The 18858-nt window shown below is 48.1% G+C and overlaps 2 long non-coding RNA genes across 3 annotated transcripts in view; one reads left to right on the plus strand and one right to left on the minus strand.

The window, feature by feature from the left end:
- Positions 1-17430, plus strand: part of LOC146797378 (uncharacterized) — a 75402-nt gene extending 57972 nt beyond the window's left edge. Inside the window, exon 3 of one of the 2 annotated variants that reach the window (XR_014968480.1) lies at positions 15882-17354. This is a non-coding gene — a long non-coding RNA (uncharacterized LOC146797378). Of the gene's footprint in view, positions 1-15881 lie in introns of both variants that reach the window. The other variant, XR_014968479.1, reaches the window with a different exon arrangement.
- LOC146797379 (uncharacterized) overlaps positions 1-18858 on the minus strand; it is a 124787-nt gene that overhangs the window by 8267 nt on the left and 97662 nt on the right. The gene's annotated exons all lie outside the window — the stretch shown is intronic.

Here is an 18858-nt window from a genome sequence, read left to right on the forward strand (position 1 = left end):
CAAGGAGGGAGAGCGGCAATCGCCGCCAACCCGCCACATCACGCCACAGGCGCGCCAAGGGAGGGAGCAAGTTCTTCTCGTAGCGCAAGATGGGGTCGGTGGAAATATAGATCCCCAAATACAAAAAGCCCTGCTGGGCTATCTGGATCGAACAATTACGCGGAACAGGCGGGACATCCCCACACAGGACATACAAGTGTGACTTCCCCCAATTAATGACTAGGCCCGAGTTTCTACCGAAGGATGTCAAGACGTCACAAACCACTATCAGAGATTTCTTAGGCGAGGCAAGATATAACAGAATGTCGTCAGCGTAGAGTGAAATACGGTCTTCGTGGTCAGGCGACCAGCGAAGCCCACGTATATCCGGGTGCCACCGTATCCACGCCGCCAACGGCTCAAGAGCAAGGGCAAACAGCAACGGCGACAGGGGGCAACCCTGCCGGGTGCCTCTCCCGAGCTCGAAAGGTGCCGACGCCCGCCCGTTCACCACGACGCTTGCAAGAGGCCCCTCATAGAGCAGCCTCACCCACCCCACGAATCCAGGCCCGAAGCCGAATTTGGCCAGCACCGCCCACAAGTATGCCCACTCTACCGTGTCAAAGGCCATCGTGGCGTCGAGGGACGCCACAATAGCCGGCTCTCGTATCGTACCCGTCCTGGCAATCACTACGTGGAGGCGTCTAAGGTTTAGTGCAGTGTTACGGTGCGGGATAAAGCCCGACTGATCCGGGTGGATCAAGTCGCCAAGTACCCGGACCAGGCAGTTCGCGAGAATCTTGGCAAGGATTTTCGGCTCGGCGTTGAGGAGCGAGATCGGCCGATAGGAACCACACCTATCCCGGGTCTTTCCGTCTTTATGTATTACCACGATCGTCGCCAGCCGTTGATCGAGCGGAAGAAACCCGTTCCTCCGCGCCTCCACGAACATGGCGGTCAAGTGAGGAGCAAACTTATCCGGACATAGCTTGTACAGCTCTATCGGCAGACCATTTGGGCCCGAAGCCTTGCCGGAGCGCAACGCACGGATAGCACCTGCCACTTCGTCTACAGTGATAGCACCATCGAGGTCCTCCCTATCAATGGCGGAAAGGCAGGGCAGAGCGATGTCACGCAGAAGATCACACGAGTCCTCAGTCGGTCTATCCGAGACCGAGGCGTATACCGTACGAAAATAGTCTGAGAAACACCGGACTATACCGTCGGGATCAGTGACAACCTCTCCCCCATCCGTCAACAACTCCGGCACCACACGATTAACACGCTCCTTTTTGTCCAGCCATGCCAGCAATTTCCCGGCCTTATCACCAACATCATACAACCGCCCCTGCTGCTCCCTGTGGAGGGTCTTGGTGGCATTTGTCACCAGATCCCTATACTCCAATTGCTTCAGGCTCAAATTGTGCAGCGTGGACGCCTCAACATCCCCCTCCAAGGCCAACTCTAAAGCCGCTATCTCGTCCTCCACTTGTATCACCTCGGCGTCTCTCCGCCGCTTGGCGGCCACTACCAGGGACAAGGCTTCTCCTCTCAGTACAGCCTTAGAAGCTTCCCACAAGGACACCGCGGAGTCAACTGAGCCCTGGTTTTCTCGAAAATAGTGGTCAACTGTCTTCAGCAACGCGCTGCGCAGCTTGGGTTCCCGAAAGTACCAGGGGTTAACGGGAGCCACCCTGCCCCCCGCCACCCGGTCCATGTCCAGACGTGCCCACACCGGTGAATGATCTGATATGCCCCGTGCCATGTGCCTAACCTCAGTTACCAACGAGGCGTGTGCCGCCAGAGTGAGCAGATAATCAATCCGGGAGAGACTCCCGTGGGCCCCGGAGTGGAAGGTGTATTGTCGCTGAGTGGGGTGTCGCAGCCTCCAACAATCTACCAGGCCAAAAGTATCAATAAAGTCGGGAAGCCACTTCTGAGCCCCCCCGGTGTCTCTGGGCGGGTACCTATCTAGCATTCCAGAACCAACCGTATTGAAGTCCCCTCCCACCACTAGCATCCCTTCGGGGAGTTCCAACAAGGCCTTGCCCAGATCAGCAAACGTGGAGGCCTGCAAGGCAGGAGGGACATAAACAGAAACCAAAACCAACGCTCTGCCCTCCCACCTCCCCGACACGGCCACAAAGCGTCCCCTATCATCAGCAATGGTGGAGTCAACCTCAAATGGTAGGGAAGCTCTGACAAGTATGCCCGCACCCCTGGAGCCCGAGGAAAACCCCGAGTGAGCAATGAATTTGTAGCCCTTTCTGTTAAGTGCGTAACACATATTCCCTATAAGGTGGGTCTCCTGCAAGAGGACCACATCTGGCAGGGTCCGTTTCAAAAATTGCAGGACTATCCCCCGCTTTATACGGTCCCCTAAGCCATTAACATTCCAGCTGAGTACATTTAAGCCCCTATCCCCCATCCCTGAACACAAAGAGACCCCCCCCCCCCCAGCGAACCACAATCGGACAATTCTGACAGTCATTGCTACGCCTTGCAAGAAAAACAAACAACCCCAAACAACAACCCCAACCTCCTGAAACCCCCCCCCACCCTGCACCCCTGCGTCAGCTTACAAAGCCCCCCCAACTTGCAGTGTGCCTGTCGCCCTACCAAAAACAAATCTACAGAAAGCACCCCAAGGGAGGAAAGTGCCCCTATCTTCCCCCCGCCGCCCTCCCATTACTGCAATAAGGTGCGAGTCACTGTCCAGGGCTGAATCGAAGCAGGCCAGCACCAAAGGTATCACTTCTGTCCATCCCGGTCGGCCTCCACCCCATCCACGCTGTCCCGGTCGGGCTGTCGCCGAGGGAGTGCATCCAACCAGGCCCCTGCCATGTCCGGCGATTCGAAGAAGAAAGTCCGATCCTCATATACCACACGCAGCTTAGCGGGGAAAAGCATGGCATACTTCAGGTCCATGTCCCTAAGCCGCCGCTTCACCCCCAGGAAACTTTGCCTCTGTTTCTGCACCAGCTGGGTGAAATCAGGGTAAAAGCTCACAGAGGCATTTTGAAAAGGCACCGGGCCTGTCACCCTCGATGCTTGCAGGATAGCGTCCCGATCTCGAAAGTGGAAGATCCGGGCGACAATCGGCCGCAGGGGGGCTCCCACCTTAGGCCGTCCGCCAGGCACTCGGTGAGCCCGCTCCACCGCGAAAAACCTGCCGAGGCCCTTTGGCGCAAGATGATTCACCACCAGATCCTCGACGAGGAGGTCCACGGAGAGCTCCTCCGAAGTCTCCGGGACCCCAATAATGCGCACATTATTGCGCCGGGCCCGACCTTCAAAGTCCTCGAGCCGGCGAGCAGAGAGGTCATTCGCGGTTCGTAGCTTGCGGACCTCAGCCTGGAGTTCCGAGACATCGTCCGCGAGGCCAGTAGTCTTGAGGTCCAGGGACTTGACCCGCTCATTGGTTTTTCCCAGGTCCGCGCGAATCAAATTGACGTCGACCAAAATCATGTCCACCTTGTGCGCCAGGGTCTCGAACTGTCGCCCAATCGAAGATTGCATCCCATCTATCGCCCCCTTGATATCCTGCAATGATAACTCCGAGGCTGGGGATGAATCGGCCTTCTCTGCTTCAAGCGACTGTCCCGATCCACCAGGCGACCCCTTCTGCTGAGCATAACGATCCAGATTGTTGGATTGGATATAGCCTCCCCGCCTGGTAGTCTTAGACTTCGACCTGTCTGCCTCCGATTTGGTCAACATCTCGGACAGCAGGACGGTCAGTCGCAAGAGGAGGTCCCCCACTCAGGTAGAGGAGACAGGGACGACTAGGTCTTCAACAGCCAGTCAGGACCGGGTGGAGGTCTTCCAGACAACAACGGATCTGTATGACGCACTCCCAACCCGGAGCAAACAAAGGGCGAGAAAGCGAAAGTGAAAGTGCCTCGGCATCCGACCGTCAGTTCACACCTCCCAAGGACGCTGTTGTTCAATTAGTGGCCGGGCATCCTGCCAACGCATGCCCCTGGCATCCTTCGGAGGTAGGCCGCGATCTTCCGCCGTGCACAACTTCGGTCCCCGGTGGGCGATCTTGGCCCGGACAACGTCAATCGCCCCAGCCGTGACTCATCTGCAGGATTCCGTGCATTAAAATCAGGATTTAGGACAGGATGATTGCCGGAGGGCGCGAGGGTAGCGGGAGCTCAAGGCTCACGCGGCCATCTTGGTCAAGCGCTAGGCTCCTCCTTGCAAGGATTTTTGTTGTTATCGTGACATTGAGGCCCTAGTGAGTTACTGAGTGTCATTATGAAAAATAATGGTGTTACAGAAGGAAATATTCAGGATAAGGTCCAGGACTGTGTTAGTAAGGCAGTGTCTACCTTGGCGACTCAATAAGGAAAGAAAATTGATGACTGTATGGCAAAGTTGGAAGGAAAGTTTGGAAACAGGAATGAGGATGAGCAGTTTTGGTCTGTTGAGGAGGTCACAGGAAAGGTGACAGGAGGAAGAGGTAGTCATGAAGTGACTCAGAAAAGAAAGCATATTCAAAGTGAGAAGGGCTTGAAGGTGAAGGGAGAATTCGGACAATACGGTCCAGAAGGCAACTCAGTTGGAGTTGAGTAAGAAGGCTATAAAGACCAGAAAAAAGGTTCACAGAGCAGTGGCCTGTGATGACTCCTCCAGCAGTGGGGATATTGTGATTTTGTTATCGTCTGATCTAGATGACACAGAGGAGGAGGAGTTGGGCACTAAGATTTTCAAAGAGAGAATGGTGGATCAGGAGGGAAAGGAGTTGGCAAAAAAGGGGGCCATGGAGAAGTCAAGAAATTTAACACATGGTTTTGAAAGGAATTTTTTTCTAGTCGAGAAAAAGGACAAGGGCATGAGACCTGTCATAAACTTGAGGGAGTTGAACAACTGGCTCCAAATCACTTCAAGATGGAAGGTATTTATATATTGTCATACCTTTTGAGGATGGGGGATTGGTTTAGGCGTCTGGATTTGAAAGATTCGTATTTGAGTGCTCCAGTTTGCAAGGAACAGAAGGATTTCTTGAAATTACATTGACAAGGGATGATGTGGGGATTTAAGAGCCTTCCATTTGGTTTGATTCCGGCTCCTTGGTACTTCACAAAAGTGATGAGACCAATAGTCACCTGTCTGCGGACAAGGGGAATCCGATTGATAGTGTATTTAGGCGACATCTTAATTATGTCACAAACCAAAGAGTTAGCACGGGAACATACGGTGCTTGCAGTGCGAGTGCTGGAGGATCTGGGTTTTGTTGTGAACAGGGTAAAATCATGCCTGGAACCAGTGCAGGAGATGGTGTTTTGGGGATTTCAGATTTCGACGTTGGAATGCATGTTGAGGTTATCAATCGAGGAAGTGAAGAAGATTTGCAAGGGGATATGGAGAATGTTGATGTGCGCATGGATAACTTTATAGCGATAGCCAGGATGCAAGGCTTGTTATCAGCATCTAATCAGGCAGCTTTTCCAGACCCTTTGTATTATCAGGCACTTTAAAGGTTGAAGGCAAGGTTTCTGCACAGAGGAGTGAGGTATTCACAGAAAGTTCAGGTAGATGCGGAAGCAAGAGGAGAACTAGACTGGTGGCTGGAATAATTGTATGTGTGGAATGGAAGGGACATTTTTGGAAGTGTACCAGATGTAGTCATAGAGTCGGATGCCAGTCTGCAAGGCTAGGGAGCAAGGTGTGGCTCGATGAAAACAGGGGGAAAATAGACAGTTCAAGAAAAGGAGACACACATCAACTATCTAGAGTTGTTGGCAGGTTCCTTTGTGATCAAGAGTTTAGTCAGGAACCATGTGAAGTGGTGTGTTCTATTAAAGATGGACAACATTTCTACAGTACGTTATGTCAACAAGTTAGTAGGACCTCAGTTGAAGGGTTTAGCAGACTTATTGACAGAGTTTTGGCATTTTTGTCTGAGCAAGGATATTATGGTACAGATACAGTCAGGGCCGGACTGGCCGTAGCGGGCACCGGTCAATCCCCCGGTGGGCCGCACGGGTGGGAGCCGGTTTTGGGCCCCTGGGGGCCAGTTTTGTTACAGGGCCGTTTTTGCAGCATCGGCCCTGAAACAAAATCGGCCCAAAACAGGCCCTGGCAAAGAGTTTGGCGGCACCCCCAACCCCCGGGGGGGGCAACCGAGCACTTTGCCATGGCCGGTTTTAGTTCCCAGTCCGGCCCTGGATACAGTACATACCAGGAATGAACAACATGATAGCAGATTGGAATTCCAGGAAGTTGAAGGATTTTAGCGATTGGAGGCTGAACAGGGAGTTGTTGAGGGCGATCAATGACAGGTGGGGTCCATTATTAGTAGACTTGTTTGCGAACAGGGTGAATGCTCAAATACTACAGTTGGAGGCCAGATCCAGAGGTAGAAGCGCTGGATGCGTTTCTGCAAGATTGGGAAAAGGTTCGCAGTTATGCATTCCCGCCTTTTGCTTCGATACAGAGATTATTATTGAAAGGAAGAAAAGAACAGGCAGAGTTAGTATTGATAGCTCCGTTTCGGCCGTCCCATGTATGGTAGCCGGACATCATGGAGATGTTGATAGACGATCCAGTTGAGGTTGATGGGTTGATTGATTTCGGCAGAGCCTGCCAGGTGTCAGAGTTATCGATGGAAGCTTCAAGACTCATCAAGGGGTCCTTGGCTCCAAGAACCTCAAAGGTATACCGGCTGGCAAGGAAGAGATAAGTTGTTTGGTGTGTTTCGCAGAATTTGGATCCCATATCAGCACCTGTGCTAGAGGTGGTTACTTTTTTGACAAAGGTTTTCCTGGAGGGGAAATCATAAAGTTCTGTGAATTTTAGTCGATCTGCAATCTCAGCAGGTCACGAATTGACAAATAGTTTACCAGTGGGTCTGTATGACGTGGTTAAAAAGTTATTGAAGAGTGTGCCTTTAATGATACCGCCGGGTCTAAAGTATTCTTCATTGTGGAGCATGGATCTTGCTTTGAGAGAATTGACTAGTTGGATGGAGAATGGATTTTTAGATTGAAGGAATCTGCCATTTAAGTTAGTAATGCTTCTTTGTAAGATCTCATTTAGGAGTGTGTCAGATACTAAGGCATTAGAAATATCAACACAAAGGTATTTACCAGAGGGAGTATGCTTTAATATCAGAAGGAGCACTTAGACCATGTCTTTGACAATTTTTTATCCAAATTTGGATGAAAACAGAAAGCTATATGTGGTGAGATGTTTGCGTGAATATGAGAGAAGAACAGAGTGTTTTAAACGTAATGTAGAGACACAGTTAATAATTTCATTTAGGCATCCTTATAAAGCTGTATCCACCCCCATATTAGCACGTTGGGTTAAAAAAGTTATGAAAAGGGCAGGAATAGATCTTGCAAGGTTTGGAGCACATTCTGCAAGTGGGGATATGGCGCCCAAGGCTTTCCCAATAGGAGGTGGCTTAACATCTATGTTAGCTGAAGCGGATTGGTCAACAGAGTTGGTGTTTATTTCTTTTTACTTTAAGCCAGTGGAGCGTGCTGTGAAGATTTTTATGGCAGGGCTTTAAACATGCATAATATTGGCCTCCGTGCCTTGCCATAAAAATTCAGATTTTCCACAGCAGGAAATCAGGATTTTATTAAAGACACGGAGGCTGATATTATCCCGCCCTGAGTTGAGTAATGGTGTTAAGAAGAGCAGAAGAGGAGGTGTTCCAGACTGAGAGGTTGTTCCGGATTGGGATGTTCAAGCATTAAGTTGACTGGGGATCTTATGTTCGCAGCAAAATAAGGAAGATGGCTGCCAGACAGGGGATTGTCTATGGAGTAGAATGCTAAAGGATTCCTATTCCAAGCTCTAAGTGTTTGTTGTAGTTGCTGCTGTGAGTTTGCAATAAAGAGGATATTCAGAATATCGGTCTCTATGTCTTTAATAAAATCATGATTTTCTACTCACCCCTGCTGTGGAAATCTGAATTGTCTAGGATGTCACTAACAACCCCAACGTTTAAAACATTCTCGTTATTCACTTTTGACCCATGTATAATTTTATGTCATATATGGTCTTCAAAATCATCTTTCCCTGCGTTCAACTTCTACGAAGGGCAAGAGAGTAATAGGGATCCATACATAACACGGTTTCTCCTTCCTGTCACAAATGCCTTAATAATTAGCCGCCCAACCTACCACCCTCTCTGCCATCCTGCCCCTCCGCTGCCGATGATGTGGCCTCTGCCCTCCATCACAACAGAGAACAAGCGCAGCTGACAGGTTCTCAGAAAGACCCTTCAGAGCAGGCTGGCATGCCTTTATTACATAGCAACAGTGGGTAAAATTTTTGTTACCCACTGTTGTTACCTCATAGCAGTGAACATCCAGATTTAGAATCTCTAAGGGAGAGACACACCTGACAAGGTTTTTCACTGCAGGCGCTGACATTGGTGGTATGCCAAGGTCTGACGACCACCAGGGTAGAGACATCGTATGTGGCAGTGTCCTCAGATCAGGATTTATACATTGCTGACATTCAATTTCAGGTGATTTCTGGGCATCGAGTCATGAATGGTGGTAGTGCAGGGTCCACATGCACCGCAGGTCATGCAGGATTGTTGCATCTTGCGAGGGTCTGCAGATTGTCTTCATAGAGTGGATGTGGCTTTACAGCCAGACTTGTCGTCTTTGGAGCTGGGGAATAAGGTTCGAGTCTTGGCATCGGCTCAACCTCCTGTGATTCTGGGCAAATCATTTAATCTCCCCGTGCGTACCAAAAAATGAATGTGACATTGTGTAATGTAACTGGTGCTCATCTAAAGCGCTACAATATATTTGGGTTTTGTTTGCACTATATAAAATTTTCAACAAAAAAATGGTAACAGGTTAGGGTGAAGGATCAGATGAGACAGGAGTATGAGCTTCCCCACCTGGATCACCGGCAAAATAGCAGAAACAAAAATATTGTGCCGACAAAATAGCAGAAACAAAAATATTGTGCCGACAGAATACCGAGTCAAATATATCGAGGGCCAAAATATTGAGAAGGTAAGTGCAAATAATTAAGTTTAGATTTACTATCCCTAACTTCATATCTACGTACCCTGAAGATATATATATCGTCATGGTATATAATATATGTGGAGTTATATATAGTAAAACTTTGCTTACCTATCTAGAATTACCTTCACAATATTTACCCCCGATATTCTTGACACTGTATTTTGTCTCACAACATTTTTATTTCAGATATTCTGTCTATGCAGTCCTGTGACGTCATGGGCGAGGGAGGAGTTACTGCATCTCCGGCCCAGGCCATGACATGCATAATATACCACAGTCTGACACTAGATGGACATCTGAGATATGTGATATCTCTTTCATCCTCCTAGTCATGCAGCCAGTGGGGGATGGGCGAGGTGCGGAGGACGCACCAGAGGGCGAGCTTGAGGAAGTGCTCTGACAGTTGTTTGGAACAGCCAGGGGAAAAGATTTCTACAGCATTTTGCAATCACAGTTTAAGAAATAGTTTGGTTTTGGTAGGCAGGCAACGGTAGTTCAGTTTACCAGGGCGAGCAGGCAACGGCATGATTAAATGTCGTATAATCCTGATAAAAACGGATAGAAATAGATTCATTGTGTGTCTTGTGTCTGTCCCACCATGACTTGCAGCAAGTGCGAGCAGGTAAAATAACCGAGCAAGACAAACATTGTCGTGTAACTGCATCACTTGGGCCACCATTTTAAAGTCAGTCCATTGCCTTTCTTCATCATCTCTGTTCAGCAAAGGCGAGCTCGCCAAATACTCCCACGAAGAACTTTGAATCCTGATGTGAATGACTGCACCCCAGCCCCAGCTGCCCTTCTGCAGCGTTGTTGGACTTGGCGTTGCCCATTGGTTTCATTTCTCCCAGAAGCAGAAGCCAAGGTTGCCCTGGATGGGTCCCTTGGTTTTGATCTGGATTCCACACATAAACCACCACACGCTTGTGTGCCTCACACCCGAGGCTCCACATCCAACCAGTCGTGGTGCAGCCTACCACCTCACACTCAGGGCCAAATTTGGCGCAGCTCCGCGCTCCGACATTCCCAAAACGCAGGGATGGCGCGGTATTTACATCAATACGGCGCACCCCTGTGTTCCACCTAGCACTGCGCTAACACTAGCTGCCTAGCGCCAACGCAGGCCCCCTTGCACCATAATGCAAGCGTGCCTGCTTAGCAGGGATTGATTGTTTATCTCTAGGAAGGTGTCCCTTCCTGCACATAAACAATCCATAATGGCAATTTGTTAGTTCTATGTGTGCTGCAGAATGCACCGCACATAGAGAAAGCAAAAACAAGGCGAAATAAAAGTATTTCTCCTCATATCGCCATTTTAACGCCTGCTCTTGTTGGTTTTTGGCGCTTCCTCAGATTTACACATCCTTGTAAATCTGGGACAGCATCAAAAAGCAATGGGTGTTGAGGTTGAACGCTCACAGCAACACCCATTGCACGCCCCTTTCACGCACATACCTGCTTAAAAGGGTACCATATTTACAAAGCAACGTGAAGCCACAAAAAGTGGTTTAACGCCACTTTGCAAATATAGAGCAAGGCATTGCGCCACGGGAACGTCATTAAAACTGACGTTCCTGTGGCGCGATGCCCTTGTAAATTTGCCGCCTTTTTTCTTCTATGCTGCGACCTTTCTTTTTTTTTACATTTCTTTATTGTGATTTTTATAATACACGAAAACACAATGCACCTCACTTCAACACAAACACTAAAATAAATAAGACCTTAGTAAGGAATAATAAGATCATAAGAAAGAAGAGAGAGAGAGAGGAAAAGAAAACCAATATGAAACAGAAGAGTCATCTCGTTTGACCAGCACAGTTTAAGCAATAACTAGGGTAACCCTCCTCCACATAAAACGTACTCCCTACAAACAAACATATAACACCACAAGCCTGAGCATTTCATCCCCGACTCTTATCCTACAATGGAAGCACTCCAAACACCATCCTAGTTTCATGGATAAAAGAGGTCGCCACGAGCCAAAGAGAGCCAGTCAATGATGACTGAGCCCCAAAGAAGGACCCCAGACCTCATCACACACATGGATCCTCTGGGACGCTTCCACCCTTCCGCAAGTGACCCTCTGCTCATCTGGCTGTATTCCGGCACCGCGGGAACTCTGGCAGCAGGTGGACATTGCCTTCTGTGCCCGTGAAGGCTGGCTCCTTTCTCACTGTCCTCTTTGGCTGTTGATGTAGGCGCCTCCGCTGTCGTCACGCCTGTCCCTTACACGGTTCAGCATGAGGAGTGTTGTTGTTCCTTGGTTCTTTGAAGGTCCCATGTATTGTCAGCAGCGGCTAGGTACGGAGAAGGGCGCTGCAGGGTCCAACCTGCACGTTGAACCAGGAGCCAACCACTGTACATAATGGACAAACATCTCACCACAGAAAACCCATGGTAGCCACTCACTGCTCAGAATTGCTGAGTAGGCACTTCCTTGTCCAATCTCTCTGGGTTAACACACTCCCATACTTGGATGTCAGAGGTAGAGGGGGTGTAAAGACACCACTCAGCAGGAAAGGAAGCAAATATGACTCCTATGCAAAGGTACAGCAGCTGCTACGGGAAGAACCAAAAGCAACCAACATCCTAAACCTCCCACCTCAGACCCTACACAAGACACACACTGAGATAAGATAAACCCTCACACATCCCTCCTTACTAAAAGCCATGTATTCCTACTTACAAAAAGTAAAACTACTGTTTTTAGTGGAACAGGGAGGAAGTGTGTAATGGGACTTAGTAGATGTCCGGCTACAACAGGAAATGGGAAGCCCTGAACCGAGACAAGATGTAGGGGGGATAGATGATCAATGCTTTCTAGATGTGTCTGTGATGTTGATTTGCTGTAATACGATGCGGTGGTACCAACTGTGCTGCTTAAGCAACCCAAATGTTATGTATGGACTTATATTCATTTGTATATGGTGTGACTCACATCTCTCTCCTTGTTTTGCGGGTGTGGGGGCAGGGGGGACGGGACAAGTAACTGAACTGTAATTTTATCTTGTTCCTAAAATAAATCAATGCAAAACATAAAAAGCAAAACTACATAATCGCACAGGCTGATGAAAGCTTATTGGAATGGACATTTTCCAGAGCCCTTCTTCCCCATGGCTCCACCACACCATGGATCCTGTCTTCATGCACGCTTGCCTTCTTATGTAGTTGCTAACTTTAAGAACCCGTCTGACATTCCACTAATCCTTTGCTCCTACTTGGTTTATACAGCTCCACTGTCTCCCCTTCCTGTGAGCCTGCCTGTCTTTGAGGCATATCCAATCTCCAACCACAAACCACCCTCTCTCCTCCTTTATTTTGGTATCAAACTCTTCCCTAGATGTCTCCTGCACCCTTTCAACACACAGCTCCTTGACAACACGTTTCCTGTCTATTCATTTCTACATATTCTGCTGGCCTGGGATGGTACAAGGGTATCTAGGATTGTTGCATGCACAGCCTATGAGATCAGCTGCACCCCCTGCTTGTAGTCACAGTCTCACTTGGGAAACACTTCTGAGACAAAATATCACTAAAGAACTGTCTCACACTTGCGGAGTTCACCTCTCCAGCAAATTAATTCAGGTTAACTTAGGCCCATATTACAATTGCCTAGAAAGTGGGCTGGATGTTGCCTCCCTCTGAAGGGAGAATGGATAAAATGTGGCCCAATACAAATTGGACCCTGAGGGGCCACTAAGAAATGAAGAATAACTGGGGGAATCTGTAATTCTGGGTCCAATTCTCTGATAATGTTTCATTTCCTCTATCCTTTCACACAGCTGTTTTCAACAGCTGAAGTCTCTTTGTGAAAGTTAAGAGATTTGTGGCGCTCCTGCGGATCTCAGAAACCTGATGGGGCAAGCAACCGGTGTTAAAGGCTCCATCAGAATGAAGAGGCTGCTCATAATGAGGTCCTACCTGTATTAATCTACTAGCTCAATAGCAAATCCTTGATCAGCTCACAAGCTCAATGGCCTTACAAAAATCCACAGTCAACTTATCCTATGTTTTTGCCAGGATTTCTACGGGTTGCCCAGGAACAGTCACAAGACAACTGTTTATTGGTATTACCACAGATCACACACATTTTCACATGCTTATCAATCTCTTTGTTCATACAAGCTTGTCCGGACACAGAGCTAGAGGTATGGCTTCCCATTTAAGACTCCGTGAGAGTAAGGGAGTAATATTCCATACCCTGTCCTAACTGTCCAGCCAGGGCCGGATATAGGGCAGTGTGACCGGTGCGGCCGCACTGGGCGCTGACCTGTGGAGGGGCCGCTTACCTGGGGGAAGGGGGAGCACTGTGTTTAGCAATACCTTATAATTGGAGAAAAGAGGGCACTTTTGCCCGGTGGTTGTAAGAGAATCCGAGGAGGTAGTCATGGGTGTGGGGTTGCCAAAAATGATTGTCGCCCAGGGGGCCGCCAGCGCTAAAGCCGGCCCTGTGTCTCGCTCAAGGAAGGAAAGGCTAGCTGTCTTTGAAGAGTATCTGTATTGTGTGGAGCAAGGCTTTCCATGTGTGGAGAACACACTATGTGACATTATCCTGACAACAAACTACATTTCCCTCCAAGCCATAAACATGCACAGTTTGGAGACGCTGCTGCCATTTTTGATACCTGGGTTTTACTTCCCTTTTTGCCCACAGCATCTTTCCTAGGCAATATTGCTGCAGCTGGACCGCGCTAAGCTGATAAAGGATTTTCTATGCAAACAACAGTTGCTTTCTATGGGTCATTGGGTTTTCGGAGAAGTATTTTGAATGTAGAGTTGTGTGGTAAAAATGAGCTTTAAATTGTTTTGTACATGCAATGTAAAGTTTCCTAAAGACTGTTGGATTGTCATATTACACTAGGCATTAATTTAGTACTATGTTAGGCATGCTATATTGTTTGTAAAGGAACAAGAGAACCCTATGAGTCAGAAGGGACCATTGGGTATGCATGGCTTTATAAGAGACATAGGTCCCTACAAAAAGAGTAAAGAACAATGGTGCACAGAACCACAGTTGGCCTACGTTGCAATTTTCCCAGTGGAGAAACAATACATTTATTAAATACAAAATAATTGGAAATTACGTGGGTAAAAGGTTGGAAGTCAACAGATTTCCAGACCTCAGGCATTTACATGCATGGTGACTTTGTCAGTAAATACATATTCAATCAGTCACAATAGTACAAACATATTGTGGAGAAGTGTGGCTCAGGGGTTAGAGGCAGCAGACCTGGAAGCTGAGATCAGTCCTGGACCAGGGTTCAATTCCCCGCCTCAGCGGGTCTTGGGCTAAAAATTCCACAGACTCGATAATTCTCGCCCCGGTGCCTCCGCGACTCACGGGTTCACACTCTGCGACTCTGGGCAATAGCTTGCTTAATCTCCACAACGGCCCCTCGCGGCGGGATGCCTGACTTTCACCTTGTGGATACCCTGCTATCTCACAGGGGAATACCAGGACGGGTTCCCTAAGCAAGCGCCGGGAAACCCACAGCGGGTAGCTGTGCGCTATATAAGCTCAACTACATTTACATTTACATATTATGCTCCACAGAGATTCAAATGAGCTGGTATTAAGCCAAGTTGCAAAAGTCGACAAAGTTTCGATCCCAACTAGAGTTGGGGGGTCATCATCAGGACACAAGGGTTTATGCCTGAGTGATAGCCTGTGGGAGATCAAGGGTCAATATCCCTTGAGGGAACAACCTAGATGCAATAGACAGGGGGGCCATAGCCTCACGTCTGTGGGCCGAAATCCTGAGTAGGGCTGGGAATGGGGCGGCGACTACATAAGGGAAAAAAGGGTAATCTGTAGAGATAACTCTGAGATGGTGTCCCATCAAACTTGGAGGAAGATCCGAAGGATATTCAACCGGATCACGCCATTGCTCGCTCAACAATAAAATTCATCCACCCTCATTGGGGCTCCGATGCAGGGAACTTCCTCCAAGTTGGATGGAACTCCATCTCCAAATCTATGGGGAGGCAGTTTGCTCCATGTAGGCTGCATGCAGCCTACATGGAGAAAACTGAGAGTGCGTATGACTGGTTTGATCGGCCCTGGGGCCGACCAAACAGTCAGCGCCCACAATAGTGGGCAAGCCACTCCTCCCCTGCCCTGGAGCAGGACAGCCCACCCGCCCGCCCCCAACCAAACCCTTCTGCTTTCTCACAGTGCGAGAAGCAGAAACATAAAATGGTATTTATAATGCCATTTTATGTTTCTGCTTCTCGCACTGCGAGAAAGCAGTGGGGGGACGCTCCGCCTCCTCATGGAGGAGCCGTTCCTGGTATATGGTGCTTTTTATTTATTTATTCATTTATTTTGAAAGTTGTATATAGCGCGAACTTGACCACCGAGGGTTTCAGAGCGCATTACAGATTATGCAACACAAGGTAAAAAGCATACAAAACAGAATAACCAAAACGACAAATTCAAAGTCAAAATTGTCCAGCAATCTCGTGAGGCACAGCAAAACACATCATAAACAACAGAGGGAGCAAAAAGATCACAGTCTAGAATTGTCCGAAAAATAAACCTTTTGCCAGGCCTAAACCTTCCTTTTTACTGTATATAAGTTATCCCTAGAATATGCCCTACAAAGCCCAGAGGGCAGGGTGTGGTGTATTTAAAAAGTTTGACATGTACTTTTAAGTTTTACATGTCCTGGTAGTGAAGAACTCTTAAATGCGTTTTTCCTGTTTGCATACTATTTGGAATTTCTTAGAAATTTGTAGGGAAACATTGACTTGCCCCATGTTCAGTAAAGGCTGCACAATGTCCGTTCTAGTATTAAGCGATATAATATCCCTTTTAAATAAAGTTCTTTTGATGTGCAGTATTGGACATAGAAATTCAAAATTTCTGTCCTTTTTCACATTCCTTTTCAGCGTACCAGGCTGACCAACAAAGATCACACATGGAGCAAGGAAGAAGATCCTCAGAGCACAACAGCTTGACACTACCACCAGCGATGAGGAAGCCCACACTTGCAGAGGGAGCGTCCCGACCACAGAGAAATAAGATGTCATCAAAAGACTCCAGGTGGGGAATATGGATACTATTGGCCAGGAGGAGGCTGATATTGGTTCTCCTCCTTACTTCGAGAAAGGCCATCCAGTGGAGTCCACAGAGCAGGCCCCACCACCATCTGGGCTTGCCTCCCCCTTAACTCCAGATGCCCACATACGATCGGGGCCTCCAGCTGCACCTCCCTGCACAGGCATCATCTCCTTCATCCACTGCCCACCCAGAACAACACCAGAAGTTGAGGGACACTTCATCCCCTGATACCCCAAATCCTTCTTGGTCAGCCTACTCACTTCCCCAACTCTCTAGGAGGTCCAAAGGTCAATCAGAGATGTTCACGGACAATCTCCCAGGATAGCCTTATACATTTTAATTTTCTTAGCAGGGCCTACTACACCCACAAACGATTACAGCTTATGGACATCACCCGCTCCTCGGAGTGTCATGGTGCTCCACAGATGCTGCAGACTTCATGCCCATAGTTTGGCATTGTCCCCGATTCAGTCCTTCTAGACTGAAATGGTCCCTGTAGTCAATGAGATTGCTGGAACGCTCTTACCCTGCACACCACTTTCCCTGTTGTTGGGCTTTGTGGCGAATGTTCCCTGAGGCAGACAAAAGCTGGTTGCAATATTTTTGGTACTTGCAGGTGCCATCTAGTTTGGCCTGGATCAGCGGTCCCATAACCATGGAATGTGATTGGTTACGAGACTTTGTGTTTTACAATGAAAATGCGGAGACATATATGTCATTAGAGGCCCTTAGAATATGGCCAAAAGATGTATGGGCCCTTTCAGAGACAATATGGCAGGAAATAAAGAGCTTGATATGTACTCCGTGTCGGGGTGGTTGTTTGGGAAGCTAACACATGGTTGATCTCTTGTTCTTCCACTAGTCCCTAATCAGCCTCTGATTGGCTGCTAAGGGGCAAGGGAAGTGTAAGGAGAGGAAATTACAGAAGGTAAACCAAGCTTTCAGAGCCCTGTTTCCTTATTATTCTTTCCACTATCTCTTCTGAAAATGCATGGCAAGGGCAGTGCCAGTTTTGCCAAAGGACAACTAGGAGTAGGAGCTGCTACTCCTCTGTGTTGGTTTGTTCTGGTTTTTATCTTGTGTACAGTCGGAAATGTCAATGAAGGGTTGTAGGAAATTAGCTAAATGGTTGAGGGAGGTGAAACCCTACTGAAGCCACAACCACAATTCTTGTTAGTGTGAAACGCAAGCAAACACCAAATTAACCTGTGCTTAACCCTCTGGTAGCTTGGCACAAAAACAGCCAGGCTCAACTTAGAGGCAATATATAAAGTCTTTATGCAGCAATACAAACAGTAATAAAGTGGAAATATAAAACAAGAAAAATCTGACACAAACTTAGAAAAATAGAGTACAATTTAAAAATAATTTGACACCAAAATGACAAAAATATAATTAGTAGAACTGTAGATATGCATGTTTAAAGATTTAATAAAATGTAGTGCTGAAAAGCACAAAGCACCAACTGTGTTTATCTGGTCGCACCTGAACGGGACAAAGCCACAAGTTCATGCCAACTGCAATGGAGTGGGGGTCGAATACAGGGACCAAGTTAGAACCGCTGAACAAAGAACCTTTAATCTGGGTTGCAGAGCGTTGCAAGATCCCACGTTGAGGATGAGCCATGCAGTGGCGGTTCTGATGCGCTGCGGGCTGCGATGCGTGGACCTATGTTGAGGATGTGTCATGCAGCGGCAATTCCAGGAAGCTACGAGCTGCGATGTGAGCTCCTGCATCGAGGATGCCTTGGGCAGCGGCGGTTTCTAGGAGCGCAGGGCTGCGATGTGAGGTCCTTAATTGAGGAGGCGTAGTGCAGCAGCAGTTCAAAAGAGCTGCACAATCCTGCGTCAGGGATGCATTGCGCAATGTAGTTATGATACAGAGCTGCAAGGAGTTGCGTTGCACTTCCCTGGTTCTGCCCCAAAGACCATAGCTGGGCTGGCAGAACACCTTCAGGCCCACTTCCAAGGGAACAGGACTGGGGTGGCGCCACTTGGAAGACAAGACTCACATTGAGCAGAGTCAAGGTGCAGAATTCATTGTGGTTGGAGCATTTTCTGTCCCTGAGGCTCTAATCGGGAGGCCAGCCAACTAGCCCTTGGAGTCACTCTGGAGGTCATGGGCTCAAGATTCAGGTTCAGTCCTTTTCACTCAGGCGGCAGGGCAGCAGCGTAGCAGTCCTTCTTTCAGCAGAGCAGCACAGCAGTCCTTCTTCTGAGTCTACCACAAGTCCAGATGTGTACTGACGAGTTGGGTCTGAGGGTAAACTATTCATGTCCAGCTGTGTACTGAAGAGTTGGGTCTGAGGGTCCACTATTCATCCTTAATGCTAGCTTTGAAGTAGGAGACATTTCTAGATGATACCACCCACAAACATGTTTGGAGTTTCTTTCTTCTCTGCCCTGGCTCCAGCTCTCCTGGGGGCACGAAGGACCTTTTGTGAGTGTGCTGATGCCGAGCTTTTATGATGTGCCAGTGTGGTAGGTGACAGCTCCGTCCAACTATCAAGTAAGAGATGGCCCATCCTGCCAACACCTATTCCCCTTTTGTCTCACTGTCTGAGAGCAGTACACAATGTCCAACTACTAGCTACACCAAGTCATGTGGCCCAGGACAGGTTGCGGGCACCAAATGGTTGAGAGAGGAAAATTCCAACTTTATAAAAGTGGAATTGTCACAATTGTGATTAAAAATCCAACTTTACAATTAAAAAGGGTTTTAAATTACAATTCTTTAGAGACCAAACTCAACATTCCTGCATGCTCCCAGTCCAGTTGCAAGCTATCACTTATTAAATGTAATAAG

The sequence above is a fragment of the Triturus cristatus genome, chromosome 9, assembly GCF_964204655.1.
Source record: "Triturus cristatus chromosome 9, aTriCri1.1, whole genome shotgun sequence".
Classification (NCBI taxonomy): Eukaryota; Metazoa; Chordata; class Amphibia; order Caudata; family Salamandridae; genus Triturus; species Triturus cristatus.